The sequence below is a fragment of the Notothenia rossii genome, assembly GCF_949606895.1.
Source record: "Notothenia rossii genome assembly, chromosome: 3".
In the NCBI taxonomy this organism is placed as follows: domain Eukaryota; kingdom Metazoa; phylum Chordata; class Actinopteri; order Perciformes; family Nototheniidae; genus Notothenia; species Notothenia rossii.
In genome coordinates, this window is record NC_136901.1 from 7,071,555 (window position 1) to 7,098,643 (window position 27,089).

Here is a 27,089-nt window from a genome sequence, read left to right on the forward strand (position 1 = left end):
TGAGCCAGGGCCTTGATTCAAAGATGATATTTTTGATTGCAATATCTCATGATGCTCGCTGCCGATTATAATAATAATACTAATATTTATTTTGCGCTTTTACAGGTGCTCAAAGACGCTTTACAGATATAGTGAAAAGAAAAGAAGAACAAATACATATATAGTTAAAGTTAAAGTCAAATAATACAAAAACAATCACACATTAAAAGCCAGATTGAAGAGGTGAGTTTTTTGAAGGTTTTTTGAAGGTTTTTTGAAGGTTTTTTGAAGGTTTCTTGAAGGTTTTTTGAAGGTTTCTTGAAGGTTTCTTGAAGGTTTTTTGAAGGTTCTTTGAAGGTTTCTTGAAGGTTTTTTGAAGGTTTCTTGAAGGTTTCTTGAAGGATTATGGGGCTAACATGGCACAAAAATCCTGATGTCGACAGCTCTGCTTTTTCTCAGAGATCTTTGGGTAATGATTTTCATTCTGCTCCACGACTTGGACTTTATTTAATGAGCTCTCAGAAATTGCAGGCCTGCTTTAACCTTTAGCTCTGCACCTTGGCTCCCTGCACACATCCACAGTATCTGCAATCACTGGATCCACAGAAACACGTCTATTTTTACGTGGAGACCCATGTTTCATTAAGAAAGCAGAGTTTCTTTTTACAGAAGTACTCTAAACGCCAGACAAATCCTGCAACATGGACAGATATTTGAACTAATACATGCTTTATTCTAGCAGCAATGGAGGGGAATCTGAAATATTGATGAACAAGGAGAGGTTATGAATCAAACACCCGTAGAGGTTTTGAGCTGACATCTTGGGTAACCCCCCCCCCCCCCATCTTCTCACCCAGCAAACACAGATTGTACTAATGCAAACCACAGTTGTACTGTAAGCAGACCTGTGGCTGCGAGCAGGCGCAGCGGGATGCTAGAACAACTGAGAGACGCTGACGGCGAGGAATACTAATGCTGGCGGGATTCTGGGATGAAATAAATCACGCTGGAAGACGATGAGCAACTTATGCAAAAAGCTTACACATCTCAGCTGAGGGCGTTCTCGGTGAGAGTTTATCAAACTAACACGTGGCGCTCACAGCCATTCTTCCGTTCAGGAACATTTTTCTCAGCTGTCAGTTTATTGACGGATGTAAATTAGGCAGAACATTCTGGAGCCCTCTCACAAATAGAAATGCTCACTTAAAAACAGATTTCATCCAAGTAAAAAACAAACAATCCCAATCTGTATGAAAGCTGTTGCCATGTTAGGTTATTATTAGCATTTAGCGCGCAAATTACGACAAACAAAGCAATCCTTTTTGAAAGCAATTTTCTGTTTACGCGATCGATGTGTGATTTTTCAAAGGACAATATCCTGTGCGGCACGTCAATGATCTTCTCAAACCAACTAAAGAATAAACAACCCAGATGATTTGCCTGTTTTCTGAGCTGTGCACAAACGAAGTATTTTTCCCTCTGCTTTGATTTATCTTTGATGTGCTAAGTTCATTAGCGGCAATCACTGAGGCTTGTCAGAAGCGCGCTAAAGTGATTTTGTTAATGACTCTGGAGATGGATCATCCTGATGTATGTAGGCGTCTCACAAGGAAAACAGAATAATGTGGCTGCACTTGAAACTCCGGCTTCTATAGGCTCATCGAATGCTGGCTCAGAACACTCGATACCTTCTCATTAGCGAGGGGGAAAAAAGTTGTCAAAAGTAAAACAAGCCTTTGGTTGTAAAGGTTGAATCACTAAATGTAAAGAGTTGCTGCTGATAACATGAGCACACAGAGAGAAGAGAGAGACAATTATTTGAACATCTTCAAAGCTTATTTTTTAATAAGACAGCAAGCCCAGTAAGAATGATTTTATACAAGGATAATGTTGTATTTGCATTCTAGTGAACCGTAATTACTGCATTTTCCTTTCTCTTAAGCAACCTCATACATCTTCAAAAATAGCATATTGTTTTTTTATGAGACCCATTTAATGTGACATGCCTGGAAAATATCCGTCTTGATAAATAATACATTTGAATAAATCCCATATGTCATGTTGCATGACTTCTGCGGCGCATGTTATGACCCGTGTGGAATTAATAGACTGGCAAGACGCATCACGCTGTTGTTATTGATTCTAAATGACACACAGGATGAGCCTCTTGCGTTGATGTGTGCTGAAATGTTATCATGTTAGCCATACATGCCCCAGCCGACTCACACCGCTCCACTAGGGTCCTGCTGTGGTGTGTGTAGCTTTCCCAAATCCCCCTTTCTATGTCATACACACACCACTGGCTCCACTTCACCAGCCTAACCATTAGGGCTGCTGCATTGATCTCCAGTCTTCATATAATGGGCCAGCAAGAACTGACACAATGCAAACAGCCTAAGAAGCTTAGTTCTGATGCAGCCACTGTTGATGCAATTAATGTATTATTTAGCAGAACCAGTGATTAGAACATTCACAATTCGACTTTCAGCGCGACACAATATGGGATGCTGTCATTCCCCCTGACAACTGGCGTGAAGGCAGATTACACGGCGACGGAAGTAATTGTGAAAACACACGCAGCAGCACTCTAAATGTGTTTTTGTCTAATAATCCCCCAAGGGAAGGAAACATAGCAGTTCAAGGCAAAATGACATCTAGAAACACATACATTTTCTCTCCTGAACATTTGTGATGAGTGATAAGAGCCCTCTGTTGTGATTGCAATGCGTGGTGTGTTTAAAAGGAAAGGCCAAGCTATTGATTTTAACCTCGCAGAGTTTATCAACTGTTTAATTTCAATACAGGCTTGTGCAAGGCTCCTTCTTAACGCATCGATTCCATCTTAGCAATCATGAAAGCTTTTATGACAATCGACTAGTTCTTAGCTAAACTTCATAAAGTTATTTCACAAGGTCTTAAAAAATGGCGAGATGAGTTTGTACAAGGTTGTCCAAACTAAAGAGGCAATAATTGCATTTTATATATATAACGTTTGTACAGAATACAGTACATTGGCCGTAACCCTCAAATGTCCTACCAACATTCCTTAATCCACCTAATTGGAAATATTTAACAGGAAATGAAAAATGTCCGTGAAAGTGGATTGATGGAATCTTTATTGTGTATTTTTCCGGCAGTTACCTTGGTGAACGCTAGGCAAATGTAGCCATCTGAATGAGTCATACTACCTTAAGAGTTGACTGTTTGTATTTGTCAAACCTTTATTTATGAGGAGGACATTCTGAATGAGTGATAACCAGGATTGAAACAGCCTTCAGAAACTAAAAGAGAGGAATAGCTTCCACTGAAAATTCATTCGTACCCTCTTACCTATATCATTCAACCATAACAATTCTCAGAAAGCCTCTATAGGTAATCAGCTGGGTTAGGATCCATCGACTGGTAAGGCAAAGCAAATCATTCACAGCAACTTCCTACCCGTACAGCCATTCAGTGAGCCTGTCCCGTGCAGACACACCTGCATGTGTTACCTTTCTCAACATTTCTTATTTTCCAGCCCTAATTTCTCAGCCTTCTGTCATTGCGGGGATGCGATTGCAAACCCCTGGCAGTTTAATCTTCGGTCCCCGCAGAACGTTAGCGCTCAGTCCACTTTTTTTTACGAGAGCCTTGCACATGAGTGGATTGCTATATCTTGCTATCAGTCAACATGTCAAAAACGTGTAATACATCCAGGTTTCAAGAGACTTGGAGAGGCAGATAAATAGAAAACCAGTTTGCGGCCTGCATTCGTCATGGCTATCTTCTTTCGCCATAAAGCCAACAACAGAAAGGACACGTGTGACACGAAAGCACTGATGGCTGGGTATTTATTTCCATCAATTCACTTCAGACATGACATAATTCCCATTAACTTCAATGCAAGCGTCATTAAAAGCACAAGAGACGTCGCCGGCATACTCACCTGTCTCGGAGAAGGAACACCTGTCAGGGACAGAACACACTCTGGTTGGAGATGTCTGAATGCTGACAGTCTAATTCAATCGCAGTGGAGCCTAAAGGCAACACGGTAGCCCGGGATGTAATTTGTAATCAGCTGCTCAACGGCAACTCAATAGCACATGATTAGAGCCCTTCACTTAAATGTGTTCAACTCCACGTTTAATCCACCAATCAGTATGACACGCAAGCCTATATTTTTCCTTTTCACATAGCCTTGAGCATGTAAAATCAGCTGGGCTTTATGAAACAGGTTTTATTCATTATTAAAGCTGAAGAGTTTAGCATATGTGATACTATGTCTGGACAAGAAGTCTGCCACATGGAGAGTGGCGTGCAGATAGCGTTGCAAGAGGGATGTTGACACAGACTGAATGAGAGCCGAAAAGCCTCTTGCCTACTTGTTTGCATTGACAGTCGATGTAATGGGAATCAATGCCGAGCTTAAGCCCAGGCTTCAGTCAAGTTTACCTTGCACTTTTGCAACCCTGTCACCTCAAGCGTAGTGCCCCTCTCTTATCTGAAGATAGACAGGAAATGGAAAAGAGAAAAAAGATGACGACATAGGATCGCTTCACACCAAGGCTCGAAATATTTGGTAAGCTAGTGGGGCGTTACCCTTGTAGACTTTATTTTGATGTAACACGATCAATCTATGACTAATAACCCCAAAAAGAGAAGTAATGAAAGTTTAAAGATGAAGTTAAAAAGAAGTTGCTTCACTTTTTCCTGGCCTGGAGCCTCTCCTCTTATATGCCAACAAACGCACAGCCTTAAGGCCTGAAATACATTGGAGACGCTTTTTGTGGAATAGCAGTCACGTAACTGCTACCTGACCAAGTCTAAAATAGGATACTGTCGATTAAAATAAACAATATTTCATATTTGTACTTTTACCTTTCAACCTGAATAGCAGAAACTCATGAGGGACTGCAAAGAAGGCGATAGATCGTGATGAATGTGTCCCTAAAAACGTATTTCCTCTACCTCCTACCTGGCACGCTCTGCATGTCTAATAAATAAGAGCTCTCTTGAAACTGTTCGTGCTGCAAGTCAGGAGCACCATGCTAAATCAGAGAGCTCTTGGTTTATGATGACAGGCGATGTTCACTGAAACATCTAAATGGTAAAGTAATGGAAAATGTGTATGTGAGGCAGCTATAGCAAAAACAATCTTAAGACTTGTACAGTAGGTTGGGCTTTGGACAATTGTTGACGATATTAAACTCCCAAAATAAAACAAGTTATGTCAAGCTGCAGGTGCACTTCAAATCCTAATGACTATTAAAATTAAAATAAAAACGTTCTCCAAAATAAAGTTGATCAACCTATTGCAGGGCCACATTAGAATTATGGTTGCACTCAAAGGGGCGGTCGTAACTTTAAGACTATACATCGATAAATATACATAATTAATATAAAATAATGTATTATTTTACAATATTTCCTCTGCATTGGATTATTATCGGATAGGGTACTTCATAATTAACTATGTCTGAAACCAGAAGTCTAGGGAAAATAATTGCAAGTCTCTTCATTGTGCATGTCACAAAATGAGATGCATTGTGGGACATGCAGTTTATGGGCAACGGTCTCCTGTAAAACGGCACGTAACATTATAATAAACGTATTATATTCTTTGCAAACTCTTGTGGGCCACATACAATGAAGTGGCGGGCCGGATTTGGCCCCCGGGCCTTGAGTTTGACACCCCTGACCTATTGGAACGCTGTAATCTTGCATTTAATTCCGATAATTATATATACAGTATTTGTTTCCATTACTGTCCAACGTCAGGATAATCCCTTGAAATGACAGCTTGAAGCTTGAAAGAAACATGGCATATACTGTAGATATAATTCACAATGTAAACAATGCTTCCTGCTGTGCAATGGCAACAATAGAACATCATTCAACCTAGATGTCAGGTCAGAGCACTCCAAACCCAGCCGGATGAGGTTGTCAAGTAATCTAGATTTGTTATTACTTTTAGAAAAATTACTTTATTGATAGAAATTAGGACATCACCATTTGAGAAGAGAATCCTAAGAGAGCCAATTAAAACCCTTTGTAAGTTGTACTTATAAAATGTCTAATTATATTTGATGTGTCCAACCGCACATCCGATTAAGCTTTCATACTGAGGTTGACATAATAATCTGAAACCACAGAGTAAACTACATGGAGTATTTTATTCCTTTTGGGGGTTTACGGACTCACAGACTTCCTGTTTATTTATTCAGAGCGTTCAGACCACAGGAAGTGGGAGCATCAGAGCGTTCGAATGCTCCCGTCAGTAGGGAGCGATCCCCAGCTGACTAGCTAAGCTCGAACTCACACTGTGAAAGTGCATTTTGAGATTCATTTCAAATTGAGATTCTTGAAATAGAAACTGTACATCACAGAACGATCACATTAAGTGAGCACCCCTGCTATTTGTTACACATATACGGTCATGATTGAGATCGGATATGATCCCAGCCTCTCGCTTCATAGAACACAGCAGTTGTTTGACATGAAGGAAGCAACAGGCAAGTTATACGAATGTTGTCCCTAGCCTGTAGTATGTTATATAGTTTGTTTTAAGCCTGTATCCAACAAATGTATATCACCTCATCACACCTACTACTGACTGACTGACATATCTCACACATGCATTCCCCTAGCTACTCTGTCATCACCTTGACAAATCTCACGTAGACTTTTCGAGCTCCAGGACACCCCCAAAGGGATTATTTTATATTATTCTACAGCAGCCACTGTACTGTACTGAAGATGCACTGTAATCCCCAGTATTCAACTGTAATGTCCGTAAGATATAGCAAGGTGCTATCTTTCCCCCCGCAGCTTAGAATCTCAAGGCCCGGAAAGGTGCCTTAGCAACAGCGAAGCAGCTATTCCTCCCACATCTCCCTTCCAGCCCCAGTGTGTTACCTCTTTCAGCCGAGCCTGAGCGCCAACAGTTTGGACTGAAATTATTGTAAAGGGACCGTGGCTCTGCTGTCTTTGTAATGCTTTGCAGAGAGCGAGTGACAGCCTGCTGGGAGCTGCACCGAGGCCTTTCTCTCTGCTGGGTTTACAGCTTGTTGTATCAAATAAAATCAGCCGCAAAAAAAAAACACTTTTTTGAAATGACACCTATATATCTTCTGTTAGGGTTCAATTCGCTTTCAGTTTCATTGGGGTCCTTTGAGATGATTTCAAGTACAATAACATTGGTTGATGTGAGACATCTTTGTGGTGGTGAAAAAGCTTTTCCCTGACCTGAGATCTCCTGTGGGCGTTCTTACTTCTACTTCTGATATCATTCATAATGTAATGTCATGAAAGGACACTCCTTATCTATGACTGCTGTTTAATGCAAAGCCTTGTGAATGTTAAGTCCTTAAATCCGGCTTCACGGTCCATTTAAGATCTATTCAGTGAATCAAAATGCATCTGTAGTGACGCGCGGGCCTTTATCTTAAAGCAAACACGTATTTAACATGTTCCAAAGGCGTGTTCAGGACCGGAAACATCACATGTGGGCATTGATCAACCGACACAGCTGTGGTCACTCTTTTAACAGATGATTTACAATGATCCCTTATCCGGAAAGTAAATTGCGGGGGGGGGGGTATTGGGTCTTTTGTCATGATTCTACTGCAATTTTCTCCTACACAATGCAAGCCCAATGGAGCGTTCTATTCTTATCTTCCCCGAGTCCTGGCGAGAGTTTTTGAAAGATGTTCCTTTTTCCTCCATCTAGTTCTTGTTCAGCCATGAAGATAACAACCCCCCCTTCCCCTCCCCACACCCGCTGACACATAATCACAACCCCGACTGAAGTGTGTATCTCTAAGAGCAGATTCTCATGCTTATAATAGAAGGGGCATAGTGCACGCCAGGGCGGATGTGTGTTTCCCTTTGAACGTGTCCTGGACAGCTGCCCACAGCTTCGGGTGCCGTAATGTATTTTCAAAGTGCAATAACCACCGAGTAACCAAAAAAAAAAGGAATATTCAGTGTTCGAGATGTTGTTTTTTTTCGTGGAAAGCTGTGGGAAACCATCAAAAGCTAGGCCAGAGGCAGGAGACAGTTTACAGAACATTTACCTGACATAATAAATGGTCAGAATCAGCTGGGAGGGGACCAGATGCCGCTAAACGGGAAGCATTCGGTTGACATTTTCCTTTTGACTCCCTCGCAGTGCGTTGGGGGTCCAGACATAGCTTAAGGTAATGCAATAACACTCTCAGCCCGCACACAACCGCATTACCCTGCTTTCATATGTATGTATTCTCTTTCAGCCGCCCATGGTGGCAAGGCGGCTCGTCTTCGCCAAATCTCATATTCTGTTTGTGAAGTGACAGCCTAGCTCACAGCGACACTTAACCACTTGGAGGAAACATCAATACGGCATCATGCTCGCACTTCTTCTGTTCCCCTCTCTTCCTGCGAGTCCATCGAGATGCAAAGGTCAAATAAAGAGCATGGAGGATTACCATAGTGCCTATCGGACTGGATCATCCCTTAGCCAGATGGGGGAAACATGGTTATGTTAAAGCTACAGTCTGAATGTGATGTTGACGATCTGTCCTTGAACAGGATGAACTCAGAGTACTTTTCCTAGATGTTATTTAAATCAAACAGGTGAGCCCAATATAACAAATACCTGTGGGAATGTGTCCGTCAAAGATACAATTACTCATATTGTTTGGATGCAAATAAGTTAAGATGGACTTTTATTAATCCCTCGTGGGGAAATTGTTTCTCTGCATTTGACCCATCCTAGTGTTAGGAGCAGTGTGCTGCCATTTTGAACGGCGCCCGCGGAGCAGGAACGGTGCCTTGCTCAGGGTCACCTCTGTAGCACTTGGTCTTGCCGGGACTTGAACTGGTGACCTTCCAGTTGCCATGCCAACTCCCTATCGACTTTGCCTCAAATCATCTGGCTGAAGCTTTTGGAAATTTCTTTCAGATGATAACTGGCCTCTTAGGTTCAAGTGTATATATATAAGTTGGAGCTCAAGCTTAAGTAGAAGTGTTCCTTATCATCAATCTATCTTGTGAATCTTTTTGTATCCTCCAGTATATGTTCCTAATTCTATTTGACTGAATATCAGCGGTAAAATCTAAGACCCGGTTAAATAATTTCATAAAACCTTGATATTCCGAGTGATGATGATGCCCTGCAGCTATATTTTAAATCTGCATTACCACTCCTACACTTTACACTGTTGGCCTTTGTAAATAAAACAGGTTGGGTAAGTGGTGAAATTAAATTATTCGATATGAATTCAATTTTAAGTGTCTGACATGCACATTACATCAAGCATCTCCTTGTGTATTAGGTAGCGGGTACATACTCATATCAAACATCAGAAGCTGCTTTCAAGCTGTAGTATGGAGAATGCTGCTAACTACATTAGTCATGGGTTAGAAGGCATTGGTCTTTCAAATAAAAAGTGTCTGTATTGCTCGGCTATCTTTGCCTTTAGTTCAGTTTCTCTCTACACACACAATTAAAAGAGAAGGAAATCACATGTCCATGGGTGACGCGCCGCCACCTCGGGTCATTCATTTTGCACTGAGTAGAATCTGTCAGTTAAAATCCGCGTTGATCTTTTAAAAAGTGACCCATGGCATTTCGAATGTGTCTCAGAGCTGAACTCTGTCTCAACCCTCCCCCCCCCCACCGAGGAGAGTGAGAGTGAGAGTGAGAGACTCGGACAGTTACATCACAAGCCCTCTTGCTTCTTCAAATAACATCGCATTTACACGGGGGCATACATTAAAACCCCTCTCCCCACGCTGCTGGTATACAACTCAGATCAGGTCATGAATCTAATTGTTCTGCATGGATTGCTTCCAGGGTTAGCGAGGGCACTGCATCTGGAGGCTTGCACAGTTGCGAAGAACATATTGATAAGACTCTGGAAACCACCCACCATAGGTACGCGGAAGCTGTTGCTTTAGTTTCAAACACTTCATTGTATTATAAACACACAACACATCTAGTTATTACTGCGCAGAGACTTTGATTCAGTATATGTTTCACCCACAAGTCATTGTTCTATACAAGCAATTAGCTTAGCATAATCAATTCTCCTCCTATTTGAGCCGACGCAGATGCACACACACTTTTATGAGGGAGGAAATCTCTTAAGCCGTGGTTCCAGTGAGAAATCAGCCGTGCTATGATAGTTATTCCTGCCTTAATGATCTCGTAGATGACTATCCTTCTTGGCAATATATCTGAAATGAGTATATTTGGAAGCCGCAAATGGCCTCCCAGGCGGAAATTTGAATATTATTCCTTGTGGAATTTATAATAAACTAGAGAAAGGTGGTGTAATGAAGCAACAGGCCGCCTTCCTTTCATCGCCTCCGAAGCTATACATCAAGCGGAAGACAAGATACGGATACTTTGTTACTAAGAGTGCTCCGATCATAAAATGTCAACTGTCACTTAGGCTGTGGTTGTTCACAATGACATTTATCAACCACCTCAGAGTTAGGGGGCTGATATAGGACCGGTTTTCTGTACCTTAAACCAAACAGAGAATGATGGATGCAGAATAAATATGCGCCATAAATAGCTTTAGAAAGCATTTTGAGTTGCAGATTTATAGATGTGGCATATCTCCAAACACAGTGACCCAGTCGAAAATGTTTAATAATGATTCATAAATGGCTGTGTTCAGTCATGTGCGGTTCATCTGATCTTTCATTGAGGGCCAGGGAGGATGAGGAAAATATTCCACACACTTTAATACACAAACACACAGCTGGGCGGAAATAGAAGTCTTTTGTTTAACAGTGTACCTTTCAATATTCTACAAAGAGAGCAGGAAAAAGAACAATTATGGAATTGCACAGAAGGGTGTTATCTCACTAACACGAGAAGCTGATCTTTGATCCAGTCGCGCAGCTGACAATGACAAGGTCAAAAGATTAAGCCGCTCTGTGTCACTAGTTATTTATGCTTTTCTGACATAAAGACGCTCTTCAAACCCTCAATGACGGCAACGATAGGTCTCATCTCACCAAGTGAAACATACTGTACAGACTCCAGACTTCAGTGACAGCTGCTGGGTTGGAGTTTGAGTTCAAGAGACCCCTATAATGCTTTTTGGGTTTTCTCTTCTCTGTGGTGTGTTATTTAGGGTTTTGTGCATGCAAATGGTCTCCTTTGTACTTCTGCAACACAGTAGAGTCACAAAAAATACAATTATGAACCTGGAAATCAGCATAACTTCCCACTTTTCAAACGCCTATTTTAGAAAGTAGGCATCAACTTTAATTTACATCAGCATAAAAATCCTATTGATGCATTTGACTTCCACTCCACGGCTGAGTTCACTCTGTAACATTTTAGGCTCCGCCCCTACATGATTTCTCAGAGCTGCACTGGGTTATGTTCTTAAAAAAAAAAGTGTTTATTCCGCTGGGCAGGGGCAAACATCCCATGGGCCCATCAGTCACTGCTAGCTGTTTGAATGTAGTCCAAGATGGCCTCCACAAACACCAACCCCCTGCAGTGAGAGCTGGGAAAACCTGCACACCCCCATGTGATGTTACAAACGCTCCCATCTGCCAAGAGTGGTCGGTGTGAATCCAGCACTAAACTCTCCCTTATTTTCCGAATTTGTCATTCCACCGAGAGCCAGGCTGGAGGGGAATACTGCTGTTAGAGCACAGGCAGTAAAGCCAGGTCCGTGACCAGTCTGAATTCAAAGTAATCCCTTGTATTGATTCAACTCAAGGCTGTATGGTTATGCAATAAGAAAGCAGACACGTTAGCTAAAAGTCAATCCGTCTCTCGGTCATCAATGCAATCTCCAGTTCATGAATTTGCTCATTTAAGTCATTCAAAATCCCATCTATTCACACTATAATATTTTATTCATCTCATCTGCCAGAAATACATTTATGTATTCTTTCACACTCATTCAAATAGTAAATGGTGGAGTCAATGGATAAGATTTGCCTATTATAATTCTGTCAACTGTAAATCTGAGTTCCAGAGGTGTAAAACGTATTAAATATGTGAATAACTCTGACTTGGGTGTGTGAGGGAAAGCCGAGTGAGTTTGAGTCGCGATGTTGAACAACAAATTAATTTAACATACACTTTATATAACACATAGAAGACATAAAAAATAAAAAGTGTCCATCGGCAGAATCATCATTAGAAGCTCTGGCAGCTCCAGGTACCACTAATGAGAGGAAATGAGACATTCCCCTCATTATTTGACCTAGGTGTTGATTATAGTAGCAGTTTCACAGCTTGTCTGTTATGCCTTACTCAAACATGTCAAATTTCATTTTCGTACAAGTCACTTCACCAAGTACGATGAACACAGGGGAGAGACATGGCCTTTGCAATGAAGTCAGCAGGGCGCTCACACATTTCACACAGTTTCATCACTGTGTCCATTTGGATGAAGTCTCTTTTTCGAAAGATGACACCCTCCACTGCTCCTCTGGAAAATGGAATACAATAGGTTACATTACTGCAGGAGTATTTGTGTTATTACCAGACATTGCATGGTGTTTGTATTACAAAAGAATATTATTAGACCGGACTCTGCTTTCAGTATTGACAAATAATGTTCATGATACTCTGCATTTATACCATACATCTCTTCGTACCATCAGAACCAATATGGCTCTATTGCAACGCTGTTTTAAATTACTTCTACAATATCGAAGTCAGTGAAAAAAATACAAATTTCTTCGCAATATGTGTTCAGTACTTTTGAAAACTTTTGCACCAAATATCACTTAAACTAAAGATACAATCTCTAAGTATGAAGCGTTAGATATTCTGTAAACTTTGATAGATCCTTGAATGTAATTATCATTTAAACACACTTTTTGTATTTGCCCCACTAAGCGGCTTTCATTAAATGAAATTTGACGATACATTCATAAACGGATAATCACTGAAATAATCAAATGAAATCAGTGAACTTATCAAAGAAGAACACATAAAGAGCCTGATTATTAAGTGCTGCTTTTTTGAAAGTCTGGTCCAATCGGTAACAGCTAAAACCACAAAAGCAAACGTCTCAAAAACATCCAATAAAAAGTAAACACAGAACAGACCTTGATTACTTGTATTGTATGTGAGCCAGGTTATAAACAGCCTCTGATAGTACACCATGTTGAATGCTATGATATTCAAAGTGGCAGCAACTGAACAACAAAAGTATTTTTTTTCTCTGGCACATACAGCACTTGGCAGTATTTCAAGGTAGGATTTCAGAAAATTACGATAACAGCTCTCAGAACAACACAAGCGTGCAGAGTTTCCTTAAGCTATTCAAGTGTAGATTTAATGGCGCGACTACACACACACACACACACACACACACACACACACACACACACACACACACACACACACACTTGAATACAGAACGAGGGGCAGAAGCCAAACTCTATTTGCTGAGGTGTGGAAGACTTGAGAGACAAGCTCATTATGCAGTTCGGGACATACTGTATCATCGATTAACATTCATCATGCTCAATCTACCTCAAACTCCCCGCTGCCTAACCTGTGCTGCAAATGCAAAGCAGCCCCCTTCACCGCCATATTTGTAGACAGAGGTTAATGGGAGTGGAACGCTGTGTCACTGTATAGCCATGTATTAAGAAGACCTGCAGCTGGGAAGTTCAAGACAAGTGATGTTTACCCGGCGACACCTTAACAACATGTCAAAGCGATTCGCCGCTACTCGGGTCAGCCAATAGCGTGGCGTTCCGATCCCCTGGTGGGAAGCCATGACGATAAGCATGCAGCAGGAGTCAAGTGCAATGAAGAGGAATTGCAATTAATACATGCATCATAGCAGCGTACCCTGCAGGTGCTTGCTAGCATGTATTCTACAGCATGCTGTTTAGATGATTAGTTATCAAGAGGTGTACCCGAGACAACAAGCAGAGCGAGAGGAAGCACTTAAAGGGAGCCTAGGGAGGGAGGTGGAAATAAAAGAATGGGAAGGAGGCAGCAAATAAGCATCTTTAGGATAGATATTAAGAGGTCAGTGTCTAAACTTCACATTTAGAGAACATAATACATGCATAAAGTATCATTAATATATATTTTAGGAAACAACCCGGCCGTGTAACTAGAGCAGTGCATCCAAAACAGCCCTGTGTTATTGCCTGGGAAAAAATGAACAAATAATATAATTGGCTTGTTGAAGGAAGAGATATGAAACTGCTTCCAGTCAGAGAATCAATAGAGGAAATGTAGATAAGGTGTGTGGTCTAAATAAGGAAAGAAAATAATCAAATTATGGAAATCTTAATTATTATTATTATTAATATACAATATTATGAAGTCGCCCAGCAGCTATAAATGATAATCTGAGAGGTAAATATTCAATGTTTCTCCAATAAGAGAAGAGAACACCTTTATAGTTATCAACTAATCCATGAGCTACTCACGACATTAACACCAGATTGAGTTAGCTAATAGAACAGTTGAGGAAATGATGCTAGTTACATATTTCCATGTTTACCTGACCTTCTCGGTGCCTGGTGCCCAATTACTTTCAAATGATTCTCCCTGTGTAGAAGCAGGAATACAATAAGCCTGTAAGCCTGAGTGTTCACAGTTGGAAAAGAATATGCTTTTCAAAAAGATAAGCCCTCTGATTACGCTCATTTTTCTTTGGTAATGCACTTCTACTTGATCAGACTTGAAAACAAGTGAAGTAAAGTTTTCAGCTGCGAAATTGATCTTAGTATGAAACTGACATCTTGTTCGGTGGGAAATGTTGAACAGGAATGCTGAGGTAGAGAACATGTTGTTTACTTTGCTGCCAATCTAGACTTCAATGTGTAAACATACAATTTAGTTTGAGAGAAGAAGAGGATGACGCACAGAAACATTGGAAGATGGCTGAATAGCATTTAGCCTCCTTTTACAAGCTAAATCCAGTCAATGTGTATAGCTGTTTATCTAACAAGGGTATTGTGCATAAGATAGCTGCAGGAAAATGAAGTCATCTTCATTAGAGTACGGTAAGTTCCCTTTTTTATCTTTCATGTTGTTTCAAACAAAAAGTAAATTAAGCTAGGTTAAACGGCCCCTATAGACCGCCTGACTGATTTAAAACTCATAGGCCCCCTGCCTGGCACCCTAGGGCCTGTAATTGCCATCACCATAGTGACAGCTAGAAAAAAGAAGCATTATCTGGTGGCAAAGGTTCCTGTGTGCAGCAGAAATACACGGTTGATTGGGTAAAGGTACCCATGGAGCCCACCCCTGTGGAGGAATTAAATAAAGCGGCTGTGTTGGCTGTACACTGTGTTCTTAGGCCTGTGTCAGTTAGAGACTGCTGTTAATCAGTTGTGCCAAAGTGAGAGATCAATACAGATTGGATGGAAATGGCTTACAGGATACATACACATACTATATGTCATTACTATAAGATTAGATTGTTTTAAATGTTTCGTAGATCGATGATCATCTTTCTAATAACCACCAAATCAATAAATGGGTCACTTTTGGGGTTTCCTTTTCCCGTAGTTAGTGTGCATGTAAGTGTTCTGCAGAAGCTAAAATCCTTAAGTTTCCTCTCCCACACACTCCATTCATTGATTTAATAATTCACCCCTTATTTAAACTTGAATTGTAAGAAGTGGGATTGTATAATCTTTATTTGGGCAATCCCCGTCAGTGCTGTGCGACAGATAGAACACAATATCCTGCAGCTGAAGTGGTAGCTCACAAAATGCTACGATTGTGTAAAGCCCCTGTCACACTGTCCCGAAATTGACACCCGATGGACACACGATAAAGGAAATGTTCAAATTCGTACTGTTTTTGAAATGTTTAAACCCTGTCTACATATCCATCACATCATCAACTCTATATATTTGGAAAGTGGTCTAACCAATTTAGTCCATGTTATTTGGCGACTCTTTGCTTATAGGGTACAACACTTGTAGTGGCCTCCCTGCTCTTACTCTGCACTCAGATACATAATAAGTTATAGCCGTACTCAAAATCAAAGCAAGCCCGACATATACATAGTTTGCGACCCAGATTAATTTATGACATTACGATTTCCACGGTTGACGAGCTGGAAGCTGAGGACGTCATCTTGTGTTGCTGATCACATTCCCCTTCTTTTTTATTATTTCATCACAAATAATGTTCTTACTTGACTAGAAATGTGGAGCTGAAAGATGTTAGCAATGCAAACTCTGGAAACGGTCTCAGCTGAGGCCCTCTGCTGTACGCTGCCGGCGCTCTTTAGCCTGGAGCAACTTCTCCCATTGCAGCATTTTGCTTCAAGGTAGTATTGCTGAATTTACATTTTAGTGCTTGGAATCTGGACCACATCCAAAACACCAAAGGGCTTATTTGTTGAATACAGGCTCTGGGTTCAAATTCAACGTAGGTATGATGGGGTATCCTCTCCAGAAATAGAGAACCATTTTATCAGAAGTTATGCAACAAATAGGGAATTCTGGTTTCTTAGCAATGGGTTTCAACCTGCCTTGAGGAAGTGATAACCATTATCAGTGAGGATATTCAGTTAGCTTTCAACTTGGCAATTAGTTTAAAGAAATTATTTAAAATTCAGACTGACTTCAGTTCCAGAGTAAACAAACATGCATATGTCATAAAGCTCCTTGCTCGGTAACTGCCTGTTTCTAGAATATGTCAGTTTATGCTTTTACCGCATTAGCAAAATGCTTGCACTGATCTTTCAAAAAGTATAAGTGATGGCTGAAAGCTACAAATGCCACAATATTATGTATTGTCATAATCATCTGAAAAATGACATTTGTGAAATGACATATTGGAATGCATTAACCGTTTAGAAATTGTATTTTCCACCAATTTAACCTGACCTTTCCATGCCTTTTTGTACACATCACCTTCATACATTAAACTGTGAGACCACAGTTTAGGAACCGTGTGAAAGTTGGCATTCTTTAACAATTCATTAAATACATTTCCTTACTTGTAAAGCGCCCACAACGCTGTGTGTGTCTTCAAGAAAATGAAAGAGTAAAAAAAGCTTGAAGCATGTGTTGGTGGCAAATGATCCATGTAGTGTTGATGTATGACAACTTTCTTAGAACGCTTTTGTCAGACGGTATCTAGCAGCCGAAAACAACCTCTCTGATTAAGTAGGTAGTGTGTACAAACATTCATTTGGCTGACAGATGGTAAAGTAGAGAGAAAGTGGGCCTGTTCTTCCATCACCTCCGAAACAGAGGCCGTTTCTCAATCGCGAGGAAACTGGCTTCCAAGCCAATATTTCAAGGATGCTGCGTCATCGAATGCCGCCGAAGGACTGTTCCAATATCCAGCATACTTGGAATTCCACCGAGGCCGCGTCCTTGGTTTGGGGGTAATTTCGAGGCTGCACATGGGTAGACTTCACGTCCTTCAAATCCCCACGATGCTTTGCGCACGGACCAATTTCAAAAACCCTTGCGGAGAATGGCTGAACCGACGCAGCACAGCACACATTTAAATGTAAGTATGTAGTGGCGTAGAACATGTGTTGGTAAATATGTTACTCTGTTGCATCATAGTTATCACCAAAAATGTGTTCCGTGAAATGAAAGCAAGTTCATAATTAGATAGACATCGTGAGGTATTTATTTTCGGTACAGTTTATGTTGAAACCGTTAGAGAGAGTGGAACAATTGTTAGCCTGTTCCATTCTTCTTTGTTTTCCGAAGCCGTGGCTTGGAAGCATACTTGCTTCGTTTCTGAAGGAAGTGACTTGAAAGTATGCGACTACCAAGCCAGTATCCTCGCGATTGAGAAACGGCCAGAGTCTTCCGTTGTGGACAAGGAAGGCACATTCCTGAGGACCGGTAGCTCTTATGTCAATGTTATGCCTCAAAGGACAGGAATAAGGAAGCTTCCACAGCTTTTGTCCGTTATATCTTCTGATGTTCGAAAGCTTCTCTAAGGGACGACATTTTATATCTCTTTGAGAATGACTCGAATAGAAAAGGGACCCTATTATGAAATTCCTTAGGCCTTATGTCCCTGAAGCAAAAAGGTAAATGCCAATTGGTACCCTTTGGTCTTGTTGAGTGATCGTAGCCATCTCCTGCATGGCCTTACTGTTTGCTTCTTTCATGTATTAATGTTGGCAGTTGGCCATTTCGGCTGGTTGACCATACATTACCTTACCATAACCCTCTCCTCCTGCAAATAGCAGCTGCGTTCATTTTGCCTAAATATTGTGTAATTTATGTATTCATTACCGAGGACACCCCACGAGGGATGAGCGATTATCCACAATACCCTCTGTGTTCATTCGCTGTTTAATTTCAGGCAAGCCATTTATCATCCAGATGTTTCCAACGGGTCCTAAGATTAAGTACCTATTGTAATAAATGAGACTTTATCATTTGTGAAAAGATTTGTGTGATTGAGAAAAAAATGTTGCCTCTTACTGTGATAGTTGATTAATTATAGGTCAAAGGAAAAGTCTAGAATATATGGAAGTGTTGAATTAGCGTCCATCAGGGATGATGGATTAGCTGAGTGAGATCAGATGTGCAAATTGACTGTAAATTGTAAAGTATTACGTTTTTTTGCGTACTGTGTGCAAATCATACATTTGTTCCTACAAATCACGTGCGTCACGCAATTACAGACACAGAGAGGACATTGAGATCTGATATCATGTGGAATCATCTAAAATGTTAATAGAAAATGGGCTTGTTTACACCAAAAAAGCCACATTTTTAACAAGAGACTCGTTTTCTTTTCAAAAGTTTCAATCATGTCTGAAGTGCTAATCAAATAAACTGAAGGACTAATCGGCATTGCTGTAAAGAAAGAAAAAGCTCCTTTATGATTCCCTGAACTTTTAAACCCTAACCGTCTTTCATATCTCAGCGAAGTGAAATATCAGTCGGCTGTTTTTGTCTCTTTTAAGCTCGCTTTCCGAAGAGGTGAGGAGAAATCAAGGTGGGCCGAGTTGCATGGTACATTCCAACAACGAGACCTTCAAGGAAATGTATCCAAGTTGTTACTTCTACACTGTGGTCTCTCACTCTATACAAGTGTTTATTTTGAAAGGTGGTGATAAAACCGTTGATTATTTATAGTTGGATGGAACGGCCAAAAACGCCTCCATTAGGGGGGAGACACTCATGCACTAAATTTAGAAAACAATTACTAACTTGATGAAACATTCGCAGGGTTTACTCAAAGCACCAATTTAACACCTTGGATTTGAGGTTGGCTAAACGTATTCGTGCCACAGTTTCAATGCGCAAAGTTTTAAAATGTCATATTTATTAATTGACTATAATCACAGCTGCTTTGGGTCATTTAATGCCGCCATGCTGGACGCAACCCAAGGCCATTTTTGATAAAGCCTCCTATGATTACTGACATGAAAGGCTTTAGCCACCCCATGCAGAGCTGTTTAAAGGTGAGCTACTCACAGCTTGACACTGGGAGGCGATTACAGCTGCAGGCTGCAGCACAGCGGCAAATAGCGAAAGATTTAATGACCCTGGTGGTACGAGAGGAATACAGACAAATACGGGAAATATCACTACAAAGTTCATATCAAAATCCATAGAGGAGCCGTTTCATCTATAGACAGAAAATATTATCTTTCTGGAGGTCAAAAGACTTTAATGCAGAACTTGTCAGGGGAAAGGATGAGAGGTATGATAGCATCAACTAGGATTAAAGTCTGTAGGACACTAAAAATAGTCTTTGGTGTTGACCCTGGATAAAGACATTGCAACAGCGCAGAACATATTTGTCATTTGATACACAGAACATAAGCACAGATACGTGGACAACAAGTAAAGAACATAAGCTGGAGAAAAAAGTATTTAAATTCAAAGTTAGCTCAAGTTAGAATGAATAATTCATACATGAGCTCAGTTACATTTTTTACAGTAGTTTACATTGTGGTAAGAAGAGAGCAGTGCGCTCATGAATGATTGACAATCTTTTGGCTTGGCCCTCCAGCTTCAGTTAGCTTCACTCGTTCGGCTGTAAACAAGCATAGCATGAAACGCTCTGCCCTTGATGCTGTGGCAATGGTCCTACTTTAGATTTAGTTTGTAAGAACGTTACATTATTTAACCTATACAATTGTTCCTGGTAACGGCATTGGACTTTTAATTGGTATAATCATGCGAACTACTGCAACTGAAATGGAGATATTAAGTGTTTTAATTAGGGTTAGACAAGCCAAGGTAGACGATGAACATAGACTTTGTGTGAACTTTTGATTCCTTTGTTTGGTATGACAAGTGTATGGACTTCACCATTTTAAGCAAGATGACCTTCCAGTTTCCTCATTATTTCTACATTATTAATTCCCTGGAATACAGTCTCACCTGAAAGCTTGGTTTGAAATGTTCCTGATTGATGTGTTATTGTGTTTATTAATATATTATGTAATTATGTCTTCAACACCATTTTTTAAAGCATTTGAAAAAAATCGAACAGGTTTTTTTTTATTGGCCAAAATTTTAAATACTGCCAAAATGTATGACTTTTACATCTGTCTTTGCAAATTGTATCATGCTTACCAGCTAAACTAATATATTGAATCTGACAGATAGTAGTAGTAGTAGTAGTGACATAATAACGGTTTAATGTATTTATCCTCAGAAATGAAATCACATGTTCTCAGGAAGTATCAAGATATTTTTTTCCCCTGCATTCGCCCCCACTGTATATCCCACCCCCCTTCATCAAGGATACTGCAAATGAAAGTTAGAGTCATACAATCTGCCATCATTTTTCATCATTGGCCAACCACCAATCAAAACCCCCACATATACTGTAACACGCATGGTGCAGCATAAGCACGCACTTGAGCCAGTAGACTATAAATATCCCCTCCAGAGAAGAAACAAGGAAGAAAAAACCGGCCACACTTACTGTTGGTTAACATAAATGGATGTTTTGGCATGTGATGCAACGAGCCGCTGTGTTCGGTGGGTGGGCCGGCATTGTTCATTCATGACAAATGTGCATTACACGCATGAGCGGCTGTAAACCGATTTAACGGGAGTTGAAAGCAGTCTCCGGGTCCAACAGTTGGGGAGTGCCAGTGGAAAGCAGGCTGAAGTCCTGACGTGTTAGCCCAAGCTTATCGTGAGTTGTTTTGATGGTAAAAGCCATTTTTGTTATGAAGACTTCCATTGGTTGTACTTTATTTGCCATTTCCTTATTAAATATCATCTTGTTGAACAAAGAGTTGAGAGAAAATGTCGGCATGGTGTGAAGGATGTCCTTACAAGCTGATATCATCACCTCCATATGGCTATAGGGCACACTGTGGTAAAAGAGAGACCTCCTGCTTTTCTCCTCGTGCTGTATAACATGCGGACACAATAATACGCAGACTGACATTTGTGATTACAGTGATTACCCAGCGGTGAAATGAAGTCATATTTTGTTTTCAAATAACAGATTGTCAAAGCAACAAACGAATCTGCTCCCACCAGCGATGCGAAATAGACATATTATTTTCAGATTTCAATTGGTTTTCTTGTGAAGGCTGCTGTCTTGTGGGGCTGCCACTCACACAATTGTTTTTGCTGAATAGTGTGAGCAATCAGCCGGCCAATCGGTGGCCACGTTTTTTCGTTTCTTCATCTTTTGGCGAATGTGGTTGTATCACATTCAGATGAACATTTGCCGTTTGTTTACAGCAATGGTGTGAAATTGGCAGTGTCTCCTGTGAAGCTTCGGATCCCCCCCCCCCACCCCCCCCCCCCCCCCCCACCCTACATTTGTATCTTCTCGAGTCTTTTCTGGCTGCTTTTCAAAACACTCAGCTATGACAATACTTTTCTCCTAGATTTTGTTGTCATACAATATGGAAAAAGCACGAATAGCAGTGGGGTTTCTGCAGAGCACACTGCTGTACAGAGAGTTCTATCATCACTGTCAAACTAATGATTAAAAATGGATCCACACTCATTATAGTTTCAGGCATTTTTCTGTCGGCAAAGGCGTTGTCGCAGAAAGGTAATAAAAGAGCCGTGAAACAGGTGACAGTTACCAAGACAAAACCATTTATCTCTGCCTGACATGCAACCGAGAACAAACAATTGATTTCAGACAGGCGGATACTTTATTCATTGCAGGTATCTAGGAAGCTAACTTAACTCCTAAATCCTTCAACAAAGCGAAAAGAGAATCCCGACCCATGGCCTGGTCTGATAACAGCATTTTAACCCAAAGCAGGTGAAGATTCATTTATTGTATAACCCCTCCAGGATTTGTATGGATTGTTTCCTTTAGAAACATAAATCATTTTTTATTATATTTCAGCTTTTCTTTCCATGTCACACAATCCAGGGATCCCTCGAAGAAGACATATCATATCTCAATAGAACCTTTCCTGGTAACAATAAGTCAACTTAAATAAAAACTAAACAGAGTATAATTCATCTGGAAAATGTGCATCATGGCTTGTTCAATATATCATATATATATTGTGCTTACTTGTATGCATGTAGTCATTCATTTCCCTTTGTCTGGGAATATTCTAACTGTAAAAAGCCCCATAAAAACTGAGACATATTATTTTGTAATATGTTCAATTCCTTTTGTTGTTCTCCTGATCATGCATCTTATTGTGCTGCAGGGAACACCCATTACATGGACATGCAATACGCACAATCATAATCTCTAGAGTATCTAATAGGCATCATTAAGATAGTGTCTATGGTCACACTCGGGGCGGAACTAAAGTGCAGAGAGTGCTGATATGTCCTGGTAATTGTGTTAGAGTTTGCCCAGTTCATCAACCACTCCCCCCCCCCCCCCCCCTAAACCTGCAGCTCTGCTTTCAGGCTTTTTACTTTGATCCATTGACCAACTGCACAATACTGATCTATTAGCCAACTGCGCACAATGTGTGTCAGCAGTGGCCCTCGTTTACTGCCGTTGCCAACAAACCTATTTAGAGATACAGTATGTAGGAGAGAGAAGGGTTTTGTACTATGGACTCCTAGCTGTAGCATTGTATTGGAATCAATGGAATATCATCCTCCTTCTCAAACTCCGGACCAAGGTCCAGATCCGGACCAAACTGCAAATCAATCCGGACCGAACCCTGTGTCCCATTATAAAATAAAATAAAGAAATCTGATTCTGATGTAAATTAAAGTGGACCTATCATGCTATATTGGAAAAAATATATTGTCGGGCCATACCTATACAAAACATGTCTGTGAAGTGTTTTGCTTAAAATACCAAACAGGTCACCCATTGTAGCCATGCCTCATACTGCTCATACCCCTCTTTTGCAGCCCTGTTAGAGAAACGCGGATTTTGGGTCCTTAGCTTTAAAAAAAAAAAAAAGAGGAGGCGGAGCTAATGCCTGATCAGAATTAAATTAAAGTTAAATTCTGCTTTGATAAAACGCCATCCTGTCAAGGATTATTTCTGAAACAATATGGAGCTCAGATGCTTTTTCTCTTGCAGGTTTATCACAAGGTGAGTTCCTTTTTGTATTTCCTGCTTTTTAAACACATGTGCTCTCCAGTACAGGTTAGCTCTGAGTGTTAGTGAGGCTTGCTAATGTAAACAAAGACGAGATTACGTCCAAAACACGTCAGGCATTGTTTCTGATAGCAACTTTCTGTGGGTCCACTGCCGATTTGACGTCAGATCGGCAGCAAATCTGTATCCGTTCGTTGTACCCCTGTTTTTAAAAGATTTGGGTACGGAAGAAAAGAGAGAGGGTTTACTGGCATTGATCCGGACCATTGACCTTGTATAACATTCACAAATGGACCTCTAACAAAAAAGTTTGAGTACCCCTGTCCTATACTGTACCATTAATGTGGCGTTTGATCTCCATTGAACTATAAAGGCCTGCATCAAGTGCCATCATTGAATGACATAAGCAAGGGACAAGTAACCTGTGTAAATCTAGTGTTAACCTTGTAAAATTATTAATACTTAAATCCACACACAGAGTTTGTATCTATATATGGTGAGCAGATTATGAACCAGTTTTAGTACCTTATTCAATGTAAGCACGCGGATCAGAGTATATACAGGTGAGTGTCCCCGCCCGTCTCTAGCATTCTTGGGAACGAGAGCATTGCTGCAGAGGTGACAGCTGAATCCAGGAATAGCATTGTGCTGTGCTACAGTAGCTCCATAATTTCCCGGGGGGTGGCATCCACTTCCTTTTAGAAAGGCCACAACTAACTCACCCACTCAAATAAAGTAGCTTGGTGTCAGCAGTCCAACTATAACCCCTACCATTACTGTTACAAACAAAACCATAAGCCTTGGAGAATCAAACTTGAACATTAAAAAAACATCCTATATGGGCATTTTGAAATAGTGCTTTAGGAGTAGTGGATGCATTGTTTCTTTCATGCATTTGTTTATGTTGGGTGGTGGAGAACATCTGCTTGCAAGGTGTTTTATTTGACTTGGCGTCCAACCCTTACCCAGTTATTTCCCTCCACCACATCTGATAATACTGTACGGTACTTGAAGGCCCCTTGTCTTGCCGAGGGTCCTTGCTCAGAAACCCTTTTGCTTTAAGCTACAGGCAGTTGGATCTTTACCTGTTGAAATGCCACAGTACGCTGCAACGCCACTCTCAATTCTAAGTACCAATGCTAAGGTGAGGGTGAGATAAGAGGGAACAGCACCCTGCCACTCCTAGGTGTGTTTCAAGGGAGACGTAAGAGGGCGACTGGAATAGGATAGCCGAGGCTGGCAGCAGGTAGCTTATTATTTCGTAATGCGTTTAAATGTTTTATTACTTGCAAAACCAAACATTTAAGTACTTCGGATTCCTTCGTGCACATGTCTGATGATGTGTAATAAAAGGATCTTGAGTTTGAATCTACCACGCATCATTTTTATATTTAGTTTCAATGCATGATATAACATGGCCCAGGAGATTAATAGTTGATACACTTGTTGTGTTTTTGCAATCGGCCGTTAAACCCAGAGTTCCAACAAGAAAAGAACACTTTGACATTTCTTTGAGTTATGATGCAGGTTTGACTTGTTTTATTTATCAAAATGTGGATGTCTGAATAAATAACCAGAATAGTGCTGTGGTAAAAAATCCAAAACGGCATCCCCGTGGATAAGATGCAACACACTGAAGGGAATATGAATGTTTTCCTGTTCTCCGAGCTGCTGATCTCTCTGTCCCTTATGTAGTGTAGTTTATACTGTATGTGCCTTCTCCACTAACGCAGTCTTTTTCTGTATTCTGCTCCCGTCACTTCATCTGGCACATAATGTGTTTGTCAGGCATGGAGGCCCCCGAGCTCGGCCAGGCTGAACTCCAGCCATAAGTCTTTCTTTCATTACTTTGTCATATGGATCCAGTGGCCTCCAACACTGGCCATTAATCCTATGCCAAGTCCCCACCTCCGAGTCCCATTCTGTTTGGAAGTTGAGTCCTGTCTGGCCATGGTAGTTTCACTGAAAATGAGGACTTTCACAGCCCTGAGCATCAATAAGTGTTCCTCTGGACCTTTCCCTAGCATTTGTTTGTCAACAATTGCTGAAACAGACAAGTCTCTCTTGCATGTTAATGTCGTTTATAGAACTCACAACACACAAACACGTTAAAGTGGACCTATCATGCTATATTTGAATAATGTAGGACCATACCTATATAAAGGCATATTTATACTTTTTATTTTTCAAAATACCAAACAGATCATGCATTTTAGCCATTCCTCATTTCGCTCAATTCAACACTGTCTTTGCATCATGGGCTGATTCTGTGAGAACAGCACCATCTACAGGCCTGGCATATGTACTACAGCGTCTCCAGCGCTTTCCAACGGCAATGACCGTGGCTGTCTCCTCCTGATTGGTGGAGTTGGGCCAATAGCCGTAGCGCCACTTCTGTGACGTCATAGAAGTGTTCAAATCTGGATCAGTCTGTATCAGATCCGTGGCAGCCCCTTTTTAAGAGACGTACAAAAGTGCATTTTGCATGATAGGTCCCCTTTAAGTTACCAACAGCTGTGCTGATAAATTGTGTACAAAATAAATAAGTAAGTGATTATCCCAGATTAAAAGATAAAACCCAATCATTAACATAAACAGGAAGTTCAGCTATGTCTTTGATCACAAATCTGTCTTTATATCAAACACATCAAGCAATTCACCTTGATCGTCTTTGAGACATTAAAGATGACATACACTTCTGATTTCCAGGTTCATATTTGTATTTAGTGTCTCTTTTGTGACATGCTTTAATGTTCAAAAAGCTCTTTTCTCATACCTCATACCTTTTCTTTCACCCTCTGCCTGAAACCAACCCTCACACACTACAGGGAAGAGAAAGCCCTCACAAAACATAATGGGGCCTCTTTAAATAAACACCTTTCCTTAAATATACAACGATCAAAATCTCCATAGGCAAACATCTTGACTTTAGAAAATGTAAATCTGTAGACGTTAAAGATGCAACATAAGGACATTCATATCCGTTCAACTTTTGGAAGAATCAGCTTACAGTATAGCTTCACATGAAAGAGGAGGTAAGGAGTAACTTGCAATCCCAATCCGCACAATGGAGAGTGTTTGTTGGAACGCCTCTTCTGGAGTCTCCTCAGGTCACTGATGAATAAACCCCGACAGTACCAACAGCACTAAAAGCCTCTTTAACATTACCAAATTAAAATACCATCAAGCAAATGTAGGGCACGACTGAACCCATGGAAGTATGACTCAGACCTTCATATTTATCACTTTTAGTTATATAAATAGATCTTGCTTCAACCGTTTAATGTTAACATCTTCTGTGGGATGAATAGCAATTTGCAAATTGAGGGTAAACATTTGGATAACACTGAAATGCATGTGTACATATCAGCTTAATCTGGCATGGAAAAGTGATTGAGAACATTAATGATAACATTGTGTTGTCAGGCATGCATACTCAATCCTGTGTAATGTGATGGGTGAAGCATTATGAATGAATGAATAATGCATGATTTCGCTGCACATATCCATTAAATGCTAGTTACCAATACTCGACACTAATACATGTACATTGTGATTGGGCTGGATGGCAAGAATAACACAGAGAGAAGGTAGGAGACCTCAGAGTGACATAAGTGCTGATGGTTGATATGAAGCGCCTGTATAATAACATTACCCGTCTAATTGCTTTGAG

At 40.6% G+C, this 27,089-nt stretch overlaps 1 protein-coding gene across 4 annotated transcripts in view; it reads left to right on the plus strand.

Moving 5' to 3' along the window:
• LOC307034294 (FERM and PDZ domain-containing protein 4-like) overlaps positions 1-27,089 on the plus strand; it is a 382,085-nt gene that overhangs the window by 15,834 nt on the left and 339,162 nt on the right. The gene's annotated exons all lie outside the window — the stretch shown is intronic.